The sequence below is a fragment of the Mesoplodon mirus genome (assembly GCF_964341445.2).
Source record: "Mesoplodon mirus genome assembly, chromosome: 2".
Classification (NCBI taxonomy): domain Eukaryota; kingdom Metazoa; phylum Chordata; class Mammalia; order Artiodactyla; family Ziphiidae; genus Mesoplodon; species Mesoplodon mirus.
In genome coordinates, this window is record NC_138977.1 from 179,220,296 (window position 1) to 179,247,927 (window position 27,632).

Here is a 27,632-nt window from a genome sequence, read left to right on the forward strand (position 1 = left end):
CAAAGGCACTTTGAAAACAGGTTGAAAAATCTTTATAAGAAACAGTTATACCCTGGGATCTAGGGCTTATATCATCTTCTAACACTTGTCCTCACAGCCAGGTGCCTGCCTGTGGTAATGACTTCTTAGTGTTCTTCCGCATTCAGTTCTCCTTTCATTCCAGGCATGTGGGAACATTTAATTCCTTTGTTTCCTTGAAGTTAGGTGGTATCATGTGACTGATTCTGGTCAGTGGACTTTGAAGGGAGGTGTGTGTTATTTCTGTGTTGACATAGTGAAAAGTCCATGAAGAGTTGCTGGTCTTTTTCTTTATCTGGAAGTACCTAGCCATATGTTTCATTTGATACAAGAACAAGATAGTCAGCCTGGGTCCTTGGATGACTGTGAAACAGATCCTGCTTGTTATGTTGGACATTTTACATGAGACAGAAGTAGACTTTTGTTGTGCTGAGCCACTGAAATCTTGGAGTTATTCAGTGGCTACTGAGCACTTAACATGTGGCTAGCCCTAACTGAGATGTGCTTTAATTGTAATGTACATACCAGGTTTGGAAATCTAACTATGAAAAAAGAAAAGAAAATATCTTATTAATAATTTTTATATTTATTATATTTAAATAACATTTTGGATCCATTGGGTGAAACAAAATCTATTAATTTCAGCTTTTTCTCTAGTTTTTTTCATGGGGGCACTAGAAAATTTTAAATTAACACATGTAGTCGCATTTGCAGTATTATATTTATCTTGGACAGTGCTGAACCCGACCTGGACAAATTCAGTAGTCCTGGCAGAAGTTGGATGTTTGAGTGTTTCGAGAAACTAAACCAGTGAGACCCTAGATTTGGAGAGAATACAGAACAGGAAAACACTGTAAATGAGAGTTAAGCAAAAGTCTACTTACTGGATCAGAAGATGTACCCTACTTTTTGTCCCATATTACTTTTCCCACTTGTTTGCAGAGCAGTGGCAGTCAGAAGTGTATACTCCATCTAGGAGACTGGAGGACTGTTCTAAGAAACTGACTGCAGGGAAAAGAGCAGCAGAGCCTGACATTCGAGGGTCTCCATATCTGCACAGGCAGGTGATTGCCCAGTTACCCTACAGTGAAGCCCACTAGTTTACAAGCCCTCCTATACCCACAGCGTTGTCCAATCAGAGTTCCTGTGCTTCACTGTTACATGAACAGTACCCAAGGATCACCAGGTATTTGCTGGAAATTTCTAATAGGAAAGCAGCTCCTTAAGGGAAAGAGAATAATAATAGTAGCAGTGAGTTGTTTGCGTATTAAGATAATGCAGATAATGATAATACAAATAAAAGGAAAAGATTAGCACATACTCTTTGTGATGAGGCTCATCTCTAATATTCCCCTACCCCGCATTCCCCCAATATATTTTAAGAAGTGTGCTGAAGCATGAATAGTTCTTCGGTTAGTAATTTAAGGGAGCAGGTGAGAAGATCTTCTTATTACTTTCAGCTAGCTCAGCTTTCCTTTATTTTAAAATTTACAAGTTGATGGAAGGAAAAGTGTGCCTATCGTGAGAGAAGTAGTACAAGCAAAATGGTACAGTGTTCGAAATTCTTTTTAAAATAAGTGTTATTATTGAAGAGTATAGATAAATGTAGAAGTTATTTTTTTTTCCTATATTAAGCAGTGGTTTATATATGCTGGAATCATACCTGAGTGCAAGAACATGTTCTTGTGATGTAACATATCTGAATTTGAATCCTGTCTCTGCCACCTACTAGGTGTGGCTGCAAAGAGAAATTACTTAACCTCATAAGACACAGACAGTAAAACAGAATGTAATTTCCAAGAAGGCAGGCCCTTTTTAGTTCTTTTTGTTCATTGCTGTATCCCTAGGCTAGAATCGTTCATGTGACACATAGTTAGCACTCATTAAGTATTCATTGTATGAAAAGAGTCCCTACCTCATAGATTTTCTTTTATTCCATCCTCGCATAAAATGAAGAGCTTGATTGCTATTTATTTTTTTTTAAGCTGCTTCAGAAAGGTCTGTGTATATGTACAATTTACCTGTCTTGGGAAAACTTTTCAGTTATACCAAGTTTCAGATCTTTGCAACTTGATTTTTCCTAGAAAGCTACCTTCTTATTGTCAAATTAGAAATTTATGCTTGAACTCTGGTGCTTCCTTTGACAATGCATGTCATCTCCTAAAAGTGATGGCACTTTATAACATCAACTTCATAGATAATTATAGTGGTTGTTATCCTAGAGATTAATAATAGGGTGTCGTCTCTAGGTATACCACAGATTCTCCTGGTTTTGAATGGTGCAGTTTAACGCGCATGCTAACTGTGAAAAAGAAATGATTTTCCTACCTTCCTTCAGTACTTTCTTTTATGGTCATGTGATAATTAGGTAGATGGTTTCTGTTCTGGCAAATTGGTAAATCCAATTACTTTCCAACATTTTTTCCCACTACTACGTACATCTCTCCCTGTGCCTAATCCCCACCCTTTCAGTTATTGAAGATGACTTCATTCTCCTTAGAGCAGTTTGAAGGTACCAAATATAAGTTCTGTAAATTTCTTCTCCTCATCTCAAAGATCTCTTTTTATGTGTTTTTCTCTTCTCTCTCTCCTGTCTCACAAGAAGTTTTCCCTTTTCTAAGGCTAAATCCTTGTCTTCGTTGAGACCTCCCGCTCCTTGTCTATTTTGACATGAATCCTTGACAGGCTATTTCCAGTTAGATTACAACCCTGATCAAATTTCCTTGAAATTGAAAATAAACCAGCAAAACCTTCGTTTGACACTGTTATTACCTTGAGGCTATATACCATTCTTCTTCTCATCTTTGAACTTCTCAAAATGGTAGTCTATACCTGAACGGCTCCTGTCACTTTTTTTTTTTTTTGCGGTACGCGGGCCTCTCACTGTTGGGGCCTCTCCCGTTGTGGAGCATGGGCTCCAGACGCGCAGGCTCAGCGGCCATGGCTCACGGGACCAGCCGCTCCGCAGCATGTGGGATCTTCCCGGACCGGGGCATGAACCCGTGTACCCTGCATCGGCAGGCAGACTCTCAACCACTGCGCCACCCGGGAAGCCCCACTCCTGTCACTTTTTAAACATACTTCTTCCTTGCCATTGCCATTTTGCCTCTACCACTTCCCTTGAATTCATCAGCAACCCATTTAGCAAATTTAACAGCTTCTTCCATGTTTTTTAATTACTTGTGCTTTCTGCAGTATTTGAAATTGTCATTATCTTTTTACTTTTTTTTAAGAACCTCACTTTAAAAAATTTACCTTGCATTACAAAATGTGGAAAATACAGAAAAATATAAGAAAGGTCATAATCCACTGTAATGTCACCTCTCAGAGATACCCACTGTTAAATTTGGGGCCGTATCTGTTTCATTTTTTTTTTTTTTAATGCATTAAACAAAAGAAGGACCATACTATGCCTGTTGTTTTGATATCTGATTTTTTTCTGTTTTAGTATATTGTGAGTATATTTCCAAGTCCTTATTCTTCTGTAGTACAATATAGTAGCCACACAAATTGGCAGTGTTGAAACTGCCCAGGTAGAAATCCTGGCTCCAAATACTCACTAGCTGTGTGACTTTGAGCGAATTGCTACTCTGGGTTTTAGTTTCCTCATCTGGAAAATGAAGATGGCATTCTTATCTAATTCTTATCTAATTCCTAGGGTTGCTGTAAGTAATAAATGAGATAGTACATAAAAAATAATTCTTGGCACTTAATAAATGTTAACTATCATGATAACAGTATGTGAATTTACTATAGTTTGTTTAGATTATTTCTGTTTTATTTCTTTTGCTATCATTAAGAATGTTGCAGGACCATTCGTATAGCTAAAGGAATGTCATGATTTTTTTGGTAGATTTTTATTAGTGAAATATAAAAATCTCTGTTAACTAAAATTGCTGGGCTAGTGGGTACATGACGCATGTTGCTAAACTGCCCTCTATAGAGGTTATCCTCATTTATACTCGAGGGTGGTATAAGAGATCATTAGCTTCATTACATTTTTCAAAAACTTCATGTTATTGCCTACATTTTGTACTGCACCCCTTGCTAAAAGTGAGTATCTATGTGATGAATGTGTTATTTTCCCTCTCGTCAAAATGTTGGGCTTGTTTAGAAGGGGATCACTGTTACATCATGGTTACCCACAGGTATTTCATTCATTATTTAATTTAAGTATAGGTATATATTTAATTTTTTTCTTATTGATTATAAATCTTTCAGTTCTGAAAATAATTATTTTTCTGTCCTAAATAAATTCAGACCTCTCTCTCTTAATCTGTATCAGTTTGTGTGTGGATAAAACCCTAATTACCATCTACCCTAATTTTACTAAGAATATTTTTTTAAATAAATTTATTTATTTTATTTATTTATTTTTGGCTGCATTGGGTCTTCATTGCTGTGTGCAGGCTTTCTCTAGTTGGCAGCGAGCAGGGGCTGCCCTTCATTGCGGTGCACATGCTTCTCATTATGGTCGCTTCTCTTGTTGCAGAGCATGGGCTCTAGGCACATGGGCTTTAGTAGTTGTGGCACGCGGGCTCAGTAGTTGTGGCTCGTGGACTCTAGAGCTTAGGCTCAGTAGTTGTGGCGCACGGGCTTAGTTGCTCCGTGGCATGGACCAGGGCTCGAACCTGTGTCCTCTGCATTGGCAGGCGGATTCTTGATCACTGCACCACCAGGGAAGTCCATTAAGAATATTTTAAAACAGCTTTATTGAGCTACAGTTCACATAACATACAATTAACCCATTTAAAGCGTACAGTTCGTGTACATATTCACAGATATGTGCAGAATCACCGTAGTCAATTTTAGAACATTTTCATTACCTCAGAATGAAACCTTCATTTTAAAATTGCGAATCAAAAAAAAAATTGTGAATCACTATATTGTACACCTGTAACTTGTATAATATTGTACAACTATACTTCAATTAAAAAATTAAAAAATGAAACCTTCACACCCTTTAGCTATCACCCTCCCATAATTTTATTATTTTAAAATAGTATTTTATATTTATCTCGTGTTATATCAAAGCCTGTTGGTTCAGGATTTGGAAAGAGAAAGCATAGTTTAGATTAAAAGTACAGCTTCTGGAGTCTGACTGACCTGGGTTAAATCTCAGCCCTACTTCATATATTAACTGTGTGACTTTGGTCAGGTTACTCAACCACTCTGAGCCTCAGTTTTCTTATAATATGGAATTAGTAGAGGTACCTGCCTCAAAAGTTTATTTTAAAGATTAAACAAGAGAATAAATGTATAGAATTTAGTACAGTAACTGGCATATAGTAAATGTTCAGTAAATATAGAGAATGATATGTTTGATGTTGCATTTTTGTTCTTAAATCAACTAGCAAGTATTTGATGCTATTAGGCATTGTTAAGTACTGAATGTTGTTTCTATCAATGATTCAGAATGTTTTCTGTACCTAAGCAACATTTTTATACATTTTATATTATTTTCCCTCATATAAAACTCTCATTACTCTCTGAGAATAGAGTTGATTTCCTGTTGATAGAAAGCAGTAATAGTAGCTTACACTTAGAAAGTACTTACATTTGCCTGGCACTGTTCTAAGTGCTATACCTGCATTAACTTCTTTGATCCTCACCCTTCAGATACATGCAGTTATTCTCCCAGCTTTATAGATTGGGTACCAAGGAGGTTAAGCAACTTGGTCCAAAGTATTACAACAGGTTAGTGGTGGAGCCAGGATTCTAACCTTGGTACTCAATCTGGCTACAAAACCCATGCTCTTAACCCTGTGTTCTTCTCTTTATTCTCTCCTCCTTAAAAGAATGGTAGGTGGATTTCAAACATCTTGGCATCTTGGCTTTTGGGAGTTCTATATTAAGAAGGACTGTGAAATCTTTGATGCTTGATTGTAAGGAGAACTAAAACAAGTATTGATATCTGCTATGGACATGGGCTTCAGGGTGGCTGGGAATTTATCATCTGGTTCAGACCATGCATTGATTATTATGTTCCACCACTCTAGAATCTGGGCCCCAGGTGGGACAGTAGCCAGGCACAGTGCACCCTCCCAGCCCCCAACACCCCAGCCCTCCCAGTAAAATGCCCATCTGAACCTGTACCCCTCCCTCCTTGCATACTATCAAACCCTGCCGGTCTTTAGAAGGGCCACTTTAAATCCAGCCCACAGTGATCTCTCCACCTGTGAAGCAAGTCTTTACTTCTCAATTAATTGTCGTGTGTGGTGGTACAACAGTATATGTATTGTCATCTGGTGCTGTTGTTTAAGCTTTAATATATTATGGCTTGACTCCTCAAGTTGATTAAATGTTGCTTGCCAGCAGGGAACTATGTCTAAAATGTTTTAAAATTTACTGTAGTGCCCTCAGGAGTATTACCCAGTAATCTTTTTTCTCTCTCTTTCAACCTCACTTGCTTATTGCTATAGAGCTGTTCTCTGAAATTCAAACATATCTAGCTTCACAAACTTAGTCCCTAAAGTACAGGTGTGTTTTGAAGAAGGTGGGTAGTCCATAGTCAGGCTGTTGTATTATGTGCATTATATTGGGGTAGTTGCTTCTCATTGTCTGTCTGCAACTCTTCAAAACCTGATGTTCCTTCTGTTTGAAATCTTACTTGATTGCCCTGGTTGTTGCTCATCCTGCTTACAAGCCCCTCCCTTAGGCATGTGACTCACTGATTTAAAAGACAGTGTTGTTCAGTAATTAACTACCTGCCTCTCATCACATAGAAATGAGAACTTAAATGCAGCCTTCCCACCTAAAACTTTCTTCCCTATGTGTTTACCTATCTGTGAACATGTAGCAACACTGTCCTTTTGGAGGAAATATCTGTAGTCCATTTCCCACTCCTGTCGGAAATGACCAGTTTGCATGTGCCTGTACAAGTGATGAATTTTATATGGGTGCTCTTAATTGAAAATTGTATTTTTTATAATTTCTAGAATGTTGTTTAGTTTCATTGATGTGCATGTTTGGATAAATGACAATTGAATATTTAATGAAGGTAGTTTTTAGTTTTTAATAAATAATAAGAAAGCCAAACATTGAACACAGGTTAACTGGATTAAATTCTGACCATCAGTACATCCTTAGGTAATAGGATGGTTATCCATTTTAATGATGTATAATTTTTTTTTATGGAAACTACCCATGTTTAAAGAAATTCATTCCATCCTTACTGCCTTGCCTTAGCAATCCTGAAAAATATGGGTATGCATCATTAGGAAGTAAATCTGTTCTGAGAAAGAAACTTTAAAACATTCTTCTATTTGCTAAGTAGGACATTTTAAAAGTACTGTGTTCTAATATATTGGTATTGCTATATGTATTTAGGCAGTATCAAATAAAATCTTTGTAGGGACTTCCCTGGCGGCACAGTGGTTAAGAATCTGCCTGCCAATGCAGGGGACACAAGTTTGAGCCCTGGTCCAGGAAGATCCCACATGCTGAGGAGCAACTAAGCCCATGTGCCACAACTACTGAAGCCCGAGCACCTAGAGCCCATGTTGTGCAACAAGAGAAGCGACCGCAATGAGAAGCCCACGCACTGCAACAAAGAGTAGCCCCCGCTTGCCGCAACTAGAGAAAGCCCGCGCACAGCAAGGAAGACCCAACGCAGCCAAAAATAAATAAATTAATAATAAAAATAAATTAATAATAAAAAATTTTTTAAAAGTCTTTTATGTTATAGTACAGCTGACTTGCTAAACAGTTTTTTTTAAGCCCATATGCCTTTAAATTGATTATGATACTCTGTTTCTGAAGCACAGCTGTAATTCTCAACCTGTTAAGATAAATGTATTTTTCATCCTGTTGAACAACTTACAATTTATAATTTATAGGAAATAAATTTAAAAATTTGCTTATGGAGGAAAGATCTGTGGGACTTCCTTGTAGATCTGTCAATATTTGATTTTAATAATCTCTGTCATACTGACATTGTTTACTAAAAGCTATGTGTAAAATTATAACTCATAACGGATAAAGTACCTCTTTTTCCCCAATTTTTTCAACTTAAAAACTTTTAAATTGGTATAATATTTGAACAGATAGTAAATACCCATTTCAGCTATATTTACCAGTTCACTTGCTAACATTTTGCCTCAGCTGCTCTCCCTCTCTTTGTTTGTAAAAATACCCACACTTTTTTTTTCTGAGCCATTTGAAAGTAAGCTGCAATAGCCACTGTTTCCACCACCCCTCACCCTTACCCTCATGATCTTTTATGAAATCTCATCTAGTTTTTTTTTAATAGGATACCGTACATTTACTGTTTGCATTTTTGTATTTCATGACTAAAGATAAAAATTTTTGGAATGAATAATATATAGGTAGTGTTGTATATTTTCTGTTGCATTATCTCAGGAGATGAAGTAATTTTTTTTCTTTTTCTTTTTCATTTTATAATAGTATTTGTTTGGATCTAGTATTTAGTATTTGTTTTATTGCTTCTAAAGTTTGTCATATCATGTCCTTAAATTTCAAAATATAATTTTGTAATGCTTATGTCTTAATTTCTTTAATTAACTTATGATAGATTCCAAAATATAGGAAGTGATATAATAGACATTTGTGTACCTGATACCCAGACTTTAAAAATACTAACATTTAACAATACTTACTTCAGGTTAAACTAAAATTTTTATTCTAAAATCTATCCTGTATACAAGGGTACATATGATGTAGATGTACATTTTACAAAGTTTTAATAATAAATTAATATATCTGTCCCAACCTCCTATCTCAATAAATGTAATGGCATCTTAGAAGCTTTCCAGGCCTTAGGACAATGGCTTCTTCGTTCCCAGAAGAAACCATCATCCTAAATTATTAAATGTTATTCTGTTACTTTTCCTTAAGTTTTTCCACTTTTGTATTTTTTCCTTTAACATACATTTTCCTAGTGTTTACTATTTTTGAGTTTTGTGTGAATGGAGTCATACTGTATATATGTATTCTTCTTGGACTTGTTGGGTTTTTTTGGTTTCCCCCCCACCCCCGGCTCTGTCTCTCTCCAGCCTTCGTTTTTTGTTTTTTTTTAACTTATTTATTTTATTATTTAATTTTATTTATTTATTTATTTTGGCTGTGTTGGGTCTTTGTTGCTGCGCTCGGGCTTTTCTCTAGTTGCAGCGAGCAGGAGCTACTCTTCATTGCGGTGTGCGGGCTTCTCATTGTAGTGGCTTCTCTTGTTGCGGAGCACGCAGGCTTCAGTAGCTGTGGCACGTGAGCTCAGGAGTTGTGGCTCGCAGGCTCTAGAGCCACAGGCTCAGTAGTTGTGGTGCACGGGCTTAGTTGCTCCACAGCATGTGGGATCTTCCCGGACCAGGGCTCGAACCCGTGTCCCCTGCATTGGCAGGCAGATTCTTAACCACTGCGCCACCAGGAAAGCCCTGGACTTGTTGTTGTTCAATATTATGGTTTCGAGATTTCATTCATGTTGACACACTTATCTGATATACATTCATTTATACTACTATGTGGTAATTCCATTATATGAATATACTACAGTTTATCCAATTTACTGTTGTTGGACACTTGGGTTTCCTCTAGTGTTTGCTGTTAAGAAAATGCTGCTGTAAATATTCTTGTACATGCTTTCTGGTAGATATGTGCAATAGGTTCCCCAGATTATATACCTTGAGCTAGAATTTTGGGGTCTTTGGGTATGTAAAATGTCAACTTTACTAGGTAGTAGCAAAAAAAACCTTCTTGTAAACAGTTGTACATTAAGCCAAATAAGGAATTAAAGAGAAACAGGTTTGTGAGAAGATGGAAAAACAAAATAATGAGTTCTGTTTCATGTATTTTGAACTTAGCATCTTGTTAGAAATGTTGAGTAGGGATTTGAGGTGTGTTTATAGTTCTCAGCTCCACCCATCTTTGTTTTTTTCCTTGGTTGTCTCATTCAGGTGTCTCATCTGTCCCCTCTCCTTGAAGTGGTCTTATAAAAATTGTTATAATATCACAGCATAAACATTATTTGATCATAATAGAAGATGTGTTCACTTTTTATACCCTCAGTCTCAGGCTGTCATGTGCAGCCTTTTTATTTATTTATTTATAAAATTTTATTTGTTTATTTATTTTTATTTTTGGCTGTGTTGGGTCTTCGTTTCTGTGCGTGGGCTTTCTCTAGTTGCGGCGAGCGGGGGCCACTCTTAATCATGGTGCGCGCGCCTCTCACTGTTGCGGCCTCTCTTGTTGCGGAGCACAAGCTCCAGACGCGCAGGCTCAGTAGTTGTGGCTCATGGGCCTAGTTGCTCCGTGGCATGTGGGATCTTCCCAGACCAGGGCTCGAACCCGTGTCCCCTGCACTGGCAGGCAGATTCAACCACTGAGCCACCAGGGAAGCCCCAGCCTTTTTATTTTTATAGACGTCAAAACATAGAGCTATATTAAGCTAGTACAGGGATGATGTAAATGAAAAGTGGGGAGAGGGTACTGATATTATGAGCAAACATGCATTCTAGGTAGCTGTTAGCAAGGGGAAGAAAACTTAACAAGAAAAAATGGGGATGCAGGCTAAAACAAATAAGCAGACAAGCAAGTAAATGAGTACAGTAAGTCCCCTACATGCGAATTTTCAAGTTGCAAACTTTCAAGGATGCAAACGTGCCCTTGTATGCCAGCTGTTGTACTGTACTACTGTACTTTTCAAGGTACTGAAAGATTAAAAATGTTTTCTTTATTTTTTTGTGCTTGTTTTGTATGTATTATTTGTCTGAAAAGTATTATAAACTTATTACAGTATACTGTATAGCCAATTGTGTTAGTTGGGTACCTAGGCTAACTTTGTTGGACTTACGAACAAATTGGACTTAACGCTCTCTCGGAACGGAACATTCGTATGTAGGGGACTTAATCTAAATAAACATAGCACTCTTGGGACCATTTAGAACTGGGGCCAACAGCACTATGTATTAATAGTTCCTGATAATTTCACTATGTTTTAGCATAACTCTGTAATTGGTATTCATAATGTTAATTCTAAATAATCTTTATTCTTCATTTGAGAAGGTGCAGCAATGCACATTTTAGAAGAACTGGTGAACCTTTAGCACTCTAGAATAAATTCCTGATGATTCCTAATAGCAGAAATTTTATTATTTATATGTAGTATGGTGTGTTTACCTATCAGCTAATAAAACAAATGATCTATGGATAATTTCTCAAAACTCTACAGGAAAAAAATGGGTGATATATATTTCTCTACTGACTGAACTAGATATATTTGGAAAGGAAAAGAATTTGTATCAAATCATTTAAATGTCTTTTACTGTGAATATTACCTTAATAAATTATAGAGAAAATTAAAATGAAAATATAGTAGTGGTTTTTATGCTCCATTGTCAGAAGAATAAATTGAAAAAGCATACGGGGAGATGATTATTTGGGGGTTCGTTCTGCTGTAGGTGGTTATATAAAACTTGCTATATTTGCTACCCCTAAAACAGATCTGACATCACCTAGGAGTAACTGCTTTCTCCCAGAACCAGAGGGTGAGGGGTACAGAGGGGACTGAAGACCCAGAATTTGGTCTAGGAATTGCTGGTTTCTTTAGACTTCTGTTATGGGGATTCCTCATTCCCACAGGGTACTGGAAACCACTGCAGAATTGAAGTTGTCTAGCTGATTTGAAAAAAATAATGTATCTTAAATAATCTTTGAACAGTTATTTTGCTATTCCAAATCTAAAGCAGAGGTAAAAAGATTTTTAGAAGGTAGAGTTTTTTACATTTTAAATTTTGAAATAATTATAGATTCATAGGAAATTGAAAAAATAATAGTAAGGTGAAGCCCTTGTATCCTTCACCTTCCCCCAGTGGTTACTTCATACATGTAGTACAATATAATCCAGAAGTTGACACTGGTACATTTTGTATATATAGTTCTGACCCATTTAAACACTGTGGTGGTAGATGTGTGTAACCACTGCAGCATCAAGACATGGGTTCTGTCCCCACAAAGATCTCCCTTAAGCTACCCACACACTTGCCCCCTGTGGCAACCATTAATCTTTTTCATCTCTGATTTTGTCATTTCGAGAATGTTTTATAAATGGAATCATACAGTACATGACCTTTTTTCACTCAGCCTAATCCTTTGAGATCCATCCAAGTTGTATGACTCAGTTATTCTTTTTTATTGCTGAGTAGGATTCCATGGTATGAATGTACCATAGTTTGTTTAACCATTCATCTTTTGAAGGGCATTCTATTTTTTCCAGGTTTGGGCTATTAAAAACAAGGCTGCTGTGAACATTCATGTTTGTTTCTTTGGGACAGGTGCCCAGGAGTGCAGTTGGTTACATGTGAGTGTATATTTAGTTTGTAAAGAAACTTTCAAACCATTTTCCAAGTGGCTATGCCATTTTAAAGTCTCAACAGCAATGTATGAAAGATCCATTTTCTTCACATTCTTGTCAGCACTTGGTATTGTCACTGTTTTTTATTTTAGCTGTTCAATTAGGTGTGTAGTAATATCTCAGCATAGTCTTAATTTGCATTTCCCCGATGGCTAGTGTTGTTGGCCATATCTTTTCATGTGCTATCCAAGTATCTTATTCAGTGAAAAACTTCTTCATATTCTTTGCCCATTTTCTAGGTGAATTTTTTTAATGTTGAGTTTTGAGATTTCTTTATGTATTCTAGATGAGTCCTTTGTCGTATATATGGATTGCAAATATATTTTCCCAGTCTGTACCTGTGTCTTCATCTTCTTAACAGGGTTTTTTGCAGAGCAAACATTTAAAATTTTGATGATGTCCAATTTATCCACTTTTTTTCTTTTAGGGATCATCCTTTTGGTGTTTTTCTCCAGTCCCACCCTCTACCCCCAATCCCAGGCAGCCATTAATATATTTTCTGTTTCTATGGACTTGCATATTCTGGAATTTCATGTAAATGGAATCATATAATATGTGGTCTTTTATGTCTGGCTTCTTTCTTTCACTTAACAAAATATTTTCAAGGTTCATCCCTGTTATATCTGAATTGGTTCTTATTATGGCTTCTTTTTTATGGCCGAATAATACTCCATTGGCTGGATATTCCACCTTTTGTTTCTCTATCCATGAACTGATAGACATTTAGGTTGTTTCCACTTTTTTGCCTGTACTCAGAACAGTTGGTGTGTACCCTTTCAGCCCCTTACCTTCCTCACATTTATTGCATGCACGTGTGCATGCACATACTACTATATATGTGTGTGTAGTTTCCTTTTTAATAGTGGAGAAGTGACTATTTTATGTTTTTTTAATATCTTTATTGGAGTATAATCGCTTTACAATGTTGTATTAGTTTCTGCTGTACAACAAACAAAGTGAATCAGCTATACGTATACATATATCTCCATATCGCTTCCCTCCCACCCTCCCTATCCCACCCCTCTGGGTCATCACAAAGCATCTAGCTGATCTCCCTGTGCTATGCAGCAGCTTCCCACTAGCCATCCATTTTACTTTTGGTAGTGTATACATGTCAATGCTACTCTCTCACTTGGTCCCAGCTTCCCCTTCCCCCCGCCCCGTGTCCTCTAATCCATTCTCTACATCTGCATCTTTAAACTTAAGAGTATTTGGGATATCTTTCCAAGTCAGTACAGACAGATAAGATGTATTTCATTTTTTTTAATGACCATAGAGTGTTCAGTGTGGCTATTTAACTGATACTACACTGAAAAACATTTAGGTGACATTGGGTGACTTCTGTCTTTCTTTCTTAAATAACATTGACAATAACCATCCTTATACAACTATCTTTGTGATACAGAGCTCATTTTACCTACTTTTGGACTTTTCTCTTCCCTGTCACTCTTCATCAGTCACTTATTCAAAAATATATAGATTACCTCCTACAGTCACTGGACTGTACTTATTAAAACATAAGGGACACAGCTGTACTCAGGGGTTGTCTTAATAAAGAAGATATACCTATAAATAGACAACTGTAATTCAGTATGAAAAGTGCTATAATGTGTTATTACCAGACTCCTGTGGAACAAGTAGCTACATAAGGAGTGAGGAAGGTTCAACAGAGGAGGAGTTATTTGAGATGGATCTTTGTGAGGACAAATGGAACTTCACTTGACAAAAGATAAAGATAAGAGCATTTTGATTTTTGAATTAGAATAGCAAGTTTGAAGAAAGGTAGAAGCATTAAATAGCCTGGCATGTTTAGGAACAGCAAATAGTTTAATATGGCCAGCAAGAGGCTTTTTGGCAGAGATTGTAGCAGAAGATAAAGCAGGTTAAATAGATTGAAAGCAGATTATAGCATTCTGTGAATGTCTTCCTAAAGAATTTGGACTTCATTTTGTACATAATTGGAAATCACTGAAAAATTTTTAAATGCACTTGTATTTTTATTATTTCTAATAAATTTTTAGGGTTGTGCTATGAATATTTCAGAACATTTCATCACCGCCCCAAATTTCCCACTTCTACCCCTTGCTCTAGGCAACCACTGCTTTGCTTTCTCTCTCTTTCAATTTGCCTTTTCTGAGTATTTCATATACATGGAATCATACATGTAGTATTTTGCATTTGGCTTCTTTTATTTAGCATATTGTTGAGGTGCATTCATGTTATAACACGTATCAGTATTTTGTTCCTTTTTATTATCTGATAATATTCCATTGTTTGATGATACTACTCTTTGTTTATCCATTCATCAGCTGATGGATGCTTGGATTGTTTCCAGTTCTTTGCCATTGAGTAATGCTGCTGAGAACATTTGTATGTAAGTCTTTTTTTTTTGGTGGGTGGTGGGTGGCCGCTCCGGGCGACATGTGGGATCTTAGTTCCCCCACCAGGGATCAAACCCATGCCCCCTGCATTGAAAGTGTGGAGACTGGACCGCCAGGGAAGTCCCTGAATATAAGTCTTTATATAGACACATATTTTCATCTCTCTTGGGTAGGTTCCTATGGAGGGAATTTTGGAATTTTGCTGAGTTTATATTTATATTTAACTTCTAAAGAAATTGCCAAACTGTTGTCCAAAGTGGCTGCATCATTTTACAGCAATGTGTGGGAATTCCAGTTTCTCCACATCCTTACCAACATTTGGTGTTGTCTGTCTTTTTGATGATGGCCATTCTGTAGTGGTATCTCATTATAGTTTTTTTTTTTTTTTTTTTTTTTTTTTTTGCGGTACGCGGGCCTCTCACTGCTGTGGCCTCTCCCGTTGCGGAGCACAGGCTCCGGACGCGCAGGCTCAGTGGCCATGGCACACGGGCCCAGCCGCTCCGCGGCATGTGGGATCTTCCCGGACCAGGGCACGAACCCACGTCCCCTGCATCAGCAGGTGGACTCTCAACCGCTGCACCACCAGGGAAGCCCCCTCATTATAGTTTTAATTGGTGTTTCCTAATGACTTATGATGTTTATAATCTTTTCATGATGCACAGTTGTATTTTAGAAACATGAGTGCAGTGCAGAGGCAAGAATGGAGATGTGTTCCACAAGAGATGGGAGGCTGCACTAGATGTGTATAGAGTTGAGAGAGGCAGATTTCAAAGATATATCAGAGTTAGAACAGGCAGCAATTAATAACTGCCCAATATAGTAAATAAAGCAGTGGGATGTGGGACTAGTGACCCAAAGATTTTAACCTTTGACAGGTAGCCGGTGCTGTTATTAGCCAGAAAAGTGAATATGCATAAACAGTTTTTGTGCTGGTAGATGATGGCTGTTATATTCTGTCCTCTTGATGTGTCACTGGAATAAATATTTAATACAGCTGTATTATAGTATATAGTTTGTATAGTATATAGTATATATTATAATATAGTTTGGAAATAGTATCTAGTTCAAAAAAAGGATCTGGATTAAGGTATAAATTTAAGAGGCTTACCACTGTATAAATAACAGTTGAATTCATTGAAATAGTGTATCTATTCCTAAATGGCTGTATCCACTGGGTTACTTTTGGTAATTGAAAATTACATAAATAATAAAAGGGTTGAATATACTATAATAAAAAGATCCAAGTTAGTAAAATGATTCTAGGATTACTTCATTCAAGCATAGCAGCATCACCAAGGACCACCCAGGTTTTTTCCATCTTTTAACACTGCCTGCCATTCTTTTTTTGTTGGGTTGTCCTCTTAGGCAGTTTCTTTCCTCATGGTCCTAAGATGGCTGCCGTTGTTCTGCTTAACAATTCAAACCCAAAGTTACCTGCAAAAAGTACGTGTTTTCACCTGGGTGTCTTTTTTTCATCAGCCTGGGAAAACCTTTCCCAGAAGCTCCCCAGCAAACTTAGTGTCTTGTCTTCTAGGCCAGAATTGCATCAGATGCTTATTGCTAACCCTCTCATTGGCAGGGGGGATGGAAATTGACACTATTGGCTTAGACTAGAGCTTTCTAACCCTGGTGTTAGGCATCCTTTTGTCATATCTCTTTTGGAAGAAGCTTTTTTCCCCATGCCTTTTGTTTCTCTGTTCTCTAGACAACTAAGTTTCACATCACTGAGTTTTTGCTATTCAGTACTTCAGATCAGCTAATATTTGTTGAAATCCTACTCTGTGTCATTAGCTGTGCTAAGTTCTAGGATATAGCAATGAATAAGAAAGTTACAGTTTGATACGGAAATATGCTTAAGTGGAAGAGTGCTATCATAGAATTATACACTAAAGTTCATTTGTATTTTGGGTTTAATGCCACTGTTTATATCTTCAGTTTTATGAGAAAAGGCATCTTGAGTTTCAAAATCAAGCTTATATTCAATTTATAAATGAACTTTTGGAACATTTAGAATATAACTTGTTTATAAGTTTGACCCCCCCTTTCTGTATTAAGTGGATTACATCCTTTATTATAGAAATGCATGATAAACTAATCTAAATTATACTGTTCATTTGAGTTACAGCTAAAACTGTATTATGTTTTTCTGAAGCATAATGTTTGAGGTTTTTAGCTAATGTACTGAAAGTTTTAATAGTAATACCTTTAGTTTAAGAGCCCAACTGAAATGTTTTGTAAAAAATGGTTCTATAATTGCAGCTATGATGTTTACAGCAGTACTTATACAGTATGTGGGGTGCTTTTTATGAATGCTAAGAGAGGGGAAATGAAGAAAGAGGGGATTTGGAGTGGTGGAAGGAAAAATGTACAATCAACATTGCTGATTTTGTGAATACTAAGAAATCTACTTTTTGACATCTGGTACAAATAGAAAAGCAATCTTAAATTTTGTCTTAGACTGAGTATTTATCAAAAGCATATTTATACTAGTTCTTTTTGCAAATCTTACTAATATAGGAGTTAATAGGTAATGTCTAACACCTCAAAGATAACTAAAATATCCACAATTGATGTTTGTCACTGATGGATTCTGTATGGTTAGTGATCTTTAAAGTATCCCAGTGCTTTAAGATTTAACCACTTTAATAATTTTGAAAACCGAGAGGGATGTGTACATTTTTATGGCAAAAAAAGATTTTTGTAAAGGCAATATGGGATTAAAATGAACTTTTCCCATGTTTGCAAATACTTATTAACTTTGAGGAAATTCCAATGTTCGCTCCGAATTACAAAGTACTAGAATATATCCAGAAAGATTCGCTTTTCATTTATTATGAGTCATTAAGAAGCTCTAATGTGTTTTTAAAAGAATTACCTTTCCTTAATATGTTTTCTAGAACTAAGAAGCTTGAAAATTTCAGGCACAAAATCTTTGGTGAAAATATTAATCCTTACAATTGTTTAGTGTTTGGTTCTGACTGGATCCCTTGTCACTGTTAAACACAGTTTATAGTGCTAAAAGCCTGTGGCAAATTACCTTATAAATTGAGTGATTAAAGTTGTTGCAGGCATTTTGCCTATGTAAATCCTATTTCTGTGCCTGTATATATTTATAGATCTCTGCTTAAAGGACTGTAGTTGCAGAGGTTAGAAAACGGTTTACTTTGACTCACACAATTTCTAGTATGTAAAAAGTGACTTGCAGACCTGTATCGTGAAGCACATCCTGTCCTTTGATTGCCTTTTATTTTCCTCTTAGTAATGAAGTCAAATCTTACTTGGTTTTCCTTAGCCAGTCTTAAATTCAATCCTTAGAAAAGGTTTTCTGAAGTTTATGATTTGTCATGTATTTGTACATAAGAGAGAATTGAGAGAGGATAGATAATTCAGGGTCTTGGACTTTGCAGGTGGTATATTTGAAGATTCTTTGTGATTATGTATTTTCCTTTTTTTTAAAATTAACTTTAGATTTAGCCTAAAGCTTGTAACTTTTTTTTCACACCAAGGAAGTAGTGTTGTAATAAATAGTGCTATAATAAACAGTGGTTGATAAGTGATTTACATGCTAATTTTATTTATTATTTGATCCATTGTAAATATCTGGTAGAATTAGAATCAGGCCATATATTTTTTTAAATAAATTTATTTATTTTTGGCTGTGTTGGGTCTTCATTGCTGCGCGCGGGCTTTTTCTAGTTGTGGCGATTGGGGGCTATTCTTCGTTGCGGTGCGTGGACTTCTCATTGTGGTTGGCATCTCTTGTTGCAGAGCGTGGGCTGTAGGAACGCGGGCTTCAGTAGCTGTGGAGCACGGACTCAGTAGTTGTGACTCGTGGGCTCTAGAGCGCAGGCTCAGTAGTTGTGGCGCATGGGCATAGTTGCTCCGCAGCATGTGGGGATCTTCCCGGACCAGGGCTCAAACCCATGTCCCCTGCGTTGGCAGGTGGATTCTTAACCACTGCGCCACCAGGGAAGTACGAATGAGGGCCATATTTTTTTTTTTTTTTTTTTTTTTTTTTTCCGTATGCGGGCCTCTCACTGTTGTGGCCTTTCCCGTTGCGGAGCACAGGCTCTGGACGCGCAGGCTCAGCGGCCATGGCTCACGGGCCCAGCCGCTCCGCGGCATATGGGATCCTCCCAGACCGGGAGGGCCATATATTTTTAAACATAGTCACTTTGATGGACTATTTAAAACTTTATGAGACTAGGTTAATCTGAGCTTTGTTTAATGTAGTGATTGCCTCCCCTCTCTTCCATACACCCTTAGGGAAGAACGGAGTTATTGGCAAAGAATGGCTTTGGAGGAAAATCTTTATGCCATTTCTAAAGTGGAAACACAACGCATTTATTTTTTGATTAGTATAAGGTAAATTTTTAAGACTATGATCATCTCAGAGAAAAAAAAAACACCTAAATACCAGGTCTCCATTACTGCTCTCCCTGATTTCTCTGAGTGATGGTCTAAGAGTTTTATAGTCATATGAATACCCTGAAAAATGTCAGGGGTCTGGTGAAGTTGTAGGTAACTAGTGCATTGAGAAGACTGTTAAAAGGCTTCTAAATGCAGACAAAGCATTACTAATTGCTTTCAGGGTCAGTCTGTCTTTAGTTGGACCATGAAAGATTTAGCATGGCCCTATGGCAGCCTGTCTGCTGAGTGGAGACTCTTGTCCTTAGGAAAGGCTATCTGATATGCTAGACCGTTTCAGGTTGCCCCAGTTTACATGAATTTAGTCATTATTGCCAAGACTACTAAACCTCAGTGTGACACAAGTGATATACTTCGAAATGGGCTTGAAGACAAAGGCATTTTGACCTTGCAGTGGGACATAATATTCACACAGCTTAAAATTTTTCTTTTTAAAATATGAAACAGAATACTGTACTATTTGACATTTCAGTTAAAAGATACATTCAATGAAATTATTTTTATGATCTCTAAGTAAACAGCACACCTGCCTTTCAGTAACTTAAAATTTTTAATGTTTTTCCTCGTTTAGATTTATGACCGTTGTCTCTTAAAGCGGCAGGGTACTAATGGCAGTAGTAACACAGTTGAAACCTATGCCGTGGACTTAGACCAAGCAGAGCGATTAATTCCTGACCCTCACAATTCCTGCTGTTCTAGGTTGAAGTTTGAAATTAAAACTGCTTACTGAGACTTTGTGATAGACAGTGAAATACTGGCTGGGTGGTCCAATTTTTGTTCAGGTGGGAATCTGAATATTGTAGAATTGTAAATTTTAGTGCTGCTTCCGGCTGTTATCTTTGAGATGTGATTTATTTTTTTCAAAAGCTTAGGCCGATACAGAAATTTTACATGTGAGTAATGTTTTCTGCAGAACTACTATGTTGTAAAGTTGAAAATACTCAAAATGTGAAACTTCTTTGGGGAGAAGTTTATAAAGTGATAGATTTCTAAAGTACTGTAGAAGTTTTCGTTGACTTTACATTGAAAATGTATAGTTTTATACATGATAAAATTTTGGTATTTCTTCTATATGTGTTATTCTGACAAATATTCTTTCAGTCTTGAATATGTTCCTTTTTTCTAAACAGATTTATGAAAATATGCATCAGTTTAATACTGTCTTGGAATTCATGAGATGGAAGCATAGGTCAAAGCTGTTTGGAGAAAATTGGAAGTACAGTTTTATCTAGCCACATCTCTGAGGTAAGAAAAAGACTTTTAAGAAAATAATTAGAATAATATGAAAATTCTCATTTCTTAACAATTGAAAATAGTCCTTCTGTATTACCACTGCAGCTTTATGTTAGCTTCTTTATTCTTTAATCACCTTCCTTATGAGTTCATAAGTATCAATAGTTATAACATATTTTTCTCTCCTTATAAATGTTGAACCTCTTCACGAGTAAAAAGTATTTATGACTAATACAACTTTAATTGTAGAAAATAAGCATTAAATGATGTATGTAATAATTTCTTCCCTCTGATGATGACAAAACAGGTTAGAATGGAAGATTATATTAAAATGAATGTTTACATTATTCTGAAACTTTCACATATTTAGAATTTAGGATAAAATTGTTACTTTGAATAATATATCTTTGGAGGTAGAATTTATTCAAAGAAGTGGGAACTGCAGTAACATCAGGGACAGGGGAGAAGAAGCCATTCTAAGACAATACATACAGAGAAATCAAGTTCATTATTTTCAAATCCATGGAGACACAGATTATCAGGTAAAAGGTTTAATCCTTCAGGGATCTGTACTTTAAAAAATAAAAACTGGAACATACACCTCTGTGAAGTGGTCTCTACTTTTTCCTCTTTAAACAGTAGGTTCTGCTTCCTTAGAGCATTCATTCATCATCCTTCTGTCCCTTCCAAGCTGGTCTATTTGTTCTTTTGAGAAATATTCATGACTTTCTAATTGTCTTTTTTTAGGTTTCATACTCTTTAATCACTGTAGTAGTTGCCATTTTTCATGAAATGCTGTTGGCTTCTGTGACCCTGTGCTCTTCTAGTTCTACTTCTTTAATTACTCCTTCAAAAAATTTTTTTTCTCCTCCTATGATTTCTTTAATTAAAGAATAGTTGTCCTCCTGTGATTAAATAATGACCGTCCCTAAGGTTTTATATTTGAAATTCTTGTTTTTCTTTTTTATGTCTTTCCTAATCTCTTGATTTCAGCAATTACCTCTAAAATGATCTCTCTCAACCTCATATCTCTGCTGTGACACTTTTCTAAGCTTTGGCACATATTTTCAACTGCTTGCTTCACACTCAGTGTTCCCACTTCTATTACTGGACCTTTTTGTCACCCACGCTCAAAGTCTCAGTGCCAAATCTGGTTCTTCATCTTTTCCTTCCTACTCTTAGTAAGAGATCAGTCCTATCAGTTTTACCTCTATAATATATCATGAATGTTTTCATCATCTCTTTTCTAATCCCCTCGTCATCATCCAAGTTTAAGTCCTTGTATCACATTTCACCTGAAATATCGCAGGACTTTTCCCACTTTGTGCCTCTCCTCACTCTCTTTTCCATCTGTGTGTTGCTACCAGCTTAAATTTTCTCAAAGGTAATTCTGCATGTACTGTCAGTAACTCTTTGTTAGCCTACCAAAGTAAGAACAAACTCCTCTAGTAATAAAGTCTCTCAACAGTGTAGCATTAAGTGAGTGACAGCTTTCCCTGCATCCATCCATTTCTTTCTCCCTTTAAACACTTATTAAACACCTACTCTACTGCAGGCACTGTGTTAGGTGCCGAGAATATGCAACATTCGGTAAAATGAGTTCCTTACTTTACTCTCAAAGAATAATCCGTTTAGAGATGAGTATACAAAGAGTTAATGCGAGTGCAACTTGAAAAGTGCTATATGAAATTGGAAAAGTGTATTGGTATCATCTAGAAAGGCTCCACCAACATTGTTAGAGGCGAGAACTGTCAGGGAGGCTTCACATAGGGAATGGCATTTGAGTAGAGTCTTAAAGGATAAGTAGAAGATTGCTGAGTGTAATTTAGAGGCAGTAGAATTTCATGCATAGAGCCCAGTGTAAGCAGGGGAAACTTGAAATGTATAGAATGTGCAAAAGACAGAAGAAATCATTTTGTATGGTTTGAATTCAGGACGTGAGAGAGGGTTTGAGGGACAAGGCTGGAAGAGAGCTTGTTTGTGAAGAACTCTGGATGCCATGATAAGGAGTTTAGACTTCATTTTGTGAGTAGATGGCAGTCTTTGAAAAATTTTAACAGAGGTATTTTGGATCATAATCGTGTTTTGTTACAATTAACATAACTGATGTGAATGATAGTTTGGAAGGGGGAGATACCAAAAGCAGAGAGACTATTAGGATACTCTTAATTGTTGCAAGCAAGAAATAATGAGAATCTTGATTAAGGTAGGGATCAGCTTACCTGAAATTATGAAAAACTTTAAGCATTGATTATTTAGCAAATGTTTAATTTTCTTCTTCTATACCCCTTGCATGTATGATACTCTTCAGCCGATGATTTGAAATTGTCCTGTGTTTTTTCTCCCTTCTGCTCATATTATTTTTTCTCTAGGCGTGTGTTTTTCCCTCTTTATCTAGTTTAAGGCCCCAGAGCACTTATTTTTGTCCTTCAGAATATTACTTTTTTGGGTCCCTCTTAAATTATGTAACAACAAGTCACAAAGGAGGAATCATAAAATAAAGAACATGGTCCCCAACCTCTGCTTATAGTCATATCAGTAAAGTATGTATATAAGTAATACAAGTAATGATAACCAGCATCGCCAGGTGAAAGTGATAAATGTCAAAGGAGTCATTTATTACTTCCAGTCAGAGTTCTGTAGCACTGAGAAGTACAGATAGAACATAGAAGAGGTTATTTGATCTGGGCTTTGAAAGATGAGTAGAATTTGGTAGGTAAAGAAAGAATTAAAAGATGTTTCTGGAAAAGCTGATTGATAGAAAATGGATATTTCCGTAGGAGTGTAGAAGAGGTCTTGGAGAGGGTAGGAAGTATGACATAGAGAAAACTATATTTTAGGGGAATTACTCTAGCAGTGATGTATGAACAAACATCATTAGAGAAATGGAGTGAGGAGTCAGGGAGCTTGGAAGGCTGTAGGAGTAGTTAGGCATGAGGTAATCAGAATTCAGTCAGAGTGGTGATAGTGGAAATAGAAAAGAAGGACTAAATGGAGTCGGGTATGTTGTGAAGGAAGAAGGGACACTGATTTGTGACTAGATGTTGAAATGATGATGCCCACATTTTTTATCTGGGGAGCAGGGATAATATTGGGCATTGTTAATAGCAAACATAAGTAATTCTTCAAATCTAGTTAAATCCGAGTTTTCTAAGTTTAAAGAAACACTAAAATTGATGTTCTGCTGTATTGTTGGTCTCCTCATTTGTTTACATACAACAGATATTTTTGCACATTGTTTTTCAAGCCTTAGCATACTGAAAAGGAGGTATTGTGAAAAAAGCAAAGTACTGTCTCTTTAGAAGCGTAGTTTTTAGAGAAATAAATACTATTCTCATATTTATCTCTTTCGTTATTATTTTAAATGCTATATAAGATGTAGTAAAATTTAAGAATGTTTAAAGTATTTCTACAGGTATAATTCTGACACTTACTGAAAGATGGTATCTCATTTAATAGAATTTTTGCTAAATGAATGGAGACCTGTGAAGACGCTCATTAAGCAGAATTTGATGGTTCCACTTTAACAAATAAACATTAGTATGATAATGTCCTTAGAGAAATACCTTATAGTGAGGTAATATTACCTTATAATATAAAACTAACTACTTTTAATGCTTTTATTAAAGTTCTTTTCAACTCTTAATTGATGATTGATTTAGGGCTTTGCCATATTCAGAAATATTTCAACACTGTATGTTGAAAATAAAGTAGTCACTATTTGTTTTGTAATTACGCATTGTGTAAAATTGGAAAACATTATTGAGGAAGGAAACATCACATTAAGAAAAGGCTTTACGATTAAACTATATTTTCAAGTTATTTCCTCTCTAACATAAATTTGGTTAAGCTCTCAAATTAATTAATATTTGTACTCTATATATTGTGTATGTATGTGTGTGTATAAATATATATGTATATATATTTTAAGATCTCCTCTATCATTCTTATCTCAGAATAGTCACAACAGTGTTTCCCAAAGTGTTGAGTGTGTATCACTGGTAGTATTCAGAATGATTTTAGGTGGCACACAGATGAATCTGTAAACTTTTCCAGTTATATATTTATTTTGATAACCTATTCGTGACAAGTAATATTTAACATAGTGACAATTACGTTCACCTTTATTTTCTCTCTGTTTTGAATTCTGGTTCAGAAATTAGAGTTAATCATACCTTCAATTTATGGCAGTAAAATTACTATCTTTGTTCTCTATGAGGCCCTTGAGTTGATATATTTTATTTTGTCTTCTTTATTCTTGACTTCCACTCTCATTTTCTTTTCCTTCTGCCATAGGAAACCATTCTAATTTGTTTGCTCTATATCTTTGAATGAATGTATCTTTATAAAACAAAGTGTTGTTGGTGTGTATGTGTTTAATTGACTTAATTAGGCTTTGCTACAGATATTCTGCCCTTTTTTTTCCCCACTATTTTCTTTAGCATCAGAAAGTTATATCTCTTCATGTTGCTGTGTACATTCTTACTTGTTGCTTCTAACTTATGTTTAGTTTCCCATAGTGTACTGCACTACATTCTTCTACTTAGAGGCAACACACTCTTCTTAAAAGCACAGGCAGTGGAGCAAAGTTGCTTCAGTTTGAGTTCTAACTGCACCACATCTTAGTTTGGGTTTCTTTGAAAGTAGAGCCTGAGAAAGGGACTTATGGCTTGGGTAGTTTATTTGGGAGATGATCTAAAGAAGCAGAAATGAGAGAATGGGAAAAGTGAGAGAGAGAAGAAAGTAAAGTTACATAAAATTTGTTCATGAGCTAGTTATCACTGTGAGCAACTGGGATTCCATTTCCTTGGGTACCTTCTGAATGCACCTCAGCATTGTCCCACCAAAGGCTGGACAGGAACTTGGGACATTTATCCACTGACTTCCATCTTTTGTTAATTGAGGGTGGCTCCTGGAGCTCCAGCTCTAGCACTTGTGTAGTTGTGCCTGTATACTGCTGAGCAGTCGTCTTTGGGTTTGGAGGAAGCCCTGAGGAACAAAACAGAGCAGTGCCTTGGCTCACACTTGACGCCAGATGCTGTTGGACAGTGCATAGATCTGTCCACTGCAGCTGTAATGAGGAAAGGTAGGCTGAGCACTCCAAGTGTCTGCCACCCCTTTTATTACGCAGATTACCTCGTGTTCTGTTAAGTCCACTCTGTCACTGACCCTTCAGAGTGGTGGCTGGTTGTAATTGCTCAAAGCAGTCTCTAAAACAGGAGGGTTAGGGGAACATGCTGTAGTCCCTCTATTGCAGCTGGTCCTGAGGCCATAATTGATCCTGTAATCTGTGGGATAGTGGTGCCGTCCATGGGGTATATTGTGGGCGGGAAAGGCAAACCCACATCTGGAGTCAGTGTCAGTTCTGCACCTGCATGTGTTAGTTGGCATTCCACAGCAGCAGTAATTAAGTCACCTTCACGAGAAGGAAACCATGCTGCTGGGCCTTTGTAAAGCCTTCCTTTCTGTCACTAGGGCTCCTCCATTCACAGCCCTATTGCTTAAGCATTGAGGTGGTCGAGAGCAGAAGCTGGCTGATGTCCACTGACAAGTCACTCCATCTGTGGTTGGGATGCAGTTAAATGCACCTTCCCTCTTGGTGCTTTGTGGTGGGCATTAACATAAGACATAAAAGATTGGCACTTTGTGCTGACTCCCACAGAACCATCGACATGCCTCTTCTCCAAATTCTTTGTCTTATTTTCCAGTTTTGCCCCTTCTGTCCCCTAACCAGTCAGCCATACCATTTGCCACTCCCCAGGAGTCCATGTTTTCCCTTGTCTGGTCACTTCTCCCTGCACCGTACCCACTGAGAGAATTTCTACCTCATCATTGTCTTTCAGAGCCATCCAAATAGGGCTGTAGAGCAGTAGTAATCCATTTTTTATTTGTTTCTGTTAACCAGACCCCAGGTGTTTTTTGTTTTTTGTTTTTTGTCATTGGCCACCAGTAACCTACCATAAAGTCATTGGTGTGAGCAGAAGTAAAGATACCAATATGGTAGAGGTAGGTGACATGAAGTTCTGGGCCACCTCTTGTAGTTTACTAGTGCCTTCTGGACCTGCCTAGGCCCTATTACATCACACAGTGGATTGCTGCTGCGCCTAACCTTGTGACTTGGTGGATCATGATGGGTAGCTCTGGTCACTAAACCTTAATGTTTCATGGTTGGGAACTCTGCTAGGGCCCAATATCATGCCAGGAGCAACACTTTTCATGCAGTGTTGTAGAAGTTATGTGCTTGCTTCAGAAAATCTAGAGGGCTGTGCTGCAACTCTCCTACTGGAACTTGCCAGAGAATTGACATGGCGTCCGTTTACCACAGATGTCTCTAATACCTTTGCATCTGAGCATCAGAGCAGCTTGCACCAGAGCTTGATCTGCTGAGAGCCTCTTCTCCTCTAGATCCTAATCAAAACTGGCAGCCTTCTGAGTCACCTAGTCTCTTCTTTTTTTTTTCGGTACGTGGGCCTCTCACTGTTGTGGCCTCTCCCATTGCGGAGCACAGGCTCCGGACGCGCAGGCCCAGCGGCCATGGCTCACGCTTCGCGGCATGTGGGATCTTCCCAGACTGGGGCACGAACCCGTGTCCCCTGCATCGGCAGGCAGACTCTCAACCACTGCGCCACCAGGGAAGCCCTCTTCTTTTTTTTAATTAAATTTTTTTTTTAAATGTACCAGTCATCTTTCATTGGGCATTAATTCTCAGTTAGGGTGTAATAGGATTCAGCAAAGATCAAGTTCTTCAGAGAGAGGTGCAGGGCAAAGATGGTCATGGTAAGGACTGCAGAGAACACCCTTCACGCGGGGCCCTCATCAGCGGTTCTTGCGTAGCTGTTCATGTTTGAGTTCCTTGTAAGAAATGCAGTAGTTGAAAAGCACGTCAGCTTCCAGCACCATAGAAACCCCAAGGGTGCTCCCTTTGTTTATATTGACATACTTGTTGTCATACTGGTAGTAACCTCTTCGAAACGCTCTGATGGTGCCTTTGGGGGTGAAATCTTGCGTCAGTATCCAGTTTGGCAGAGCCTTTTTTTTGACATCCATGAGTTTCTTCTCCACTGGTACAACTAACACCATCTTGGTGTCTTGGATATTCACTGTCACCCAATCTTTTCTAATAGTTCCGTTTAACTAGAAGCCGCTGTTCTGATTTTCAGCTTAGCCTTCCCTCCGTTTGCTGAATTCCCTTTAAATGAATTGTATTT

General features: G+C 37.2%; 1 protein-coding gene across 3 annotated transcripts in view; it reads left to right on the top strand.

The window, feature by feature from the left end:
• The window catches only part of BMPR1A (bone morphogenetic protein receptor type 1A), a 151,212-nt gene that overhangs the window by 71,296 nt on the left and 52,284 nt on the right, over positions 1–27,632 (top strand). For all 3 annotated transcript variants that reach the window (XM_082629949.1, XM_082629948.1, XM_082629947.1), the window contains one exon: positions 20,322–20,436. The gene's annotated coding sequence lies outside the window, so the exon portion shown is untranslated. The remainder of the gene's footprint in view (positions 1–20,321; positions 20,437–27,632) is intronic.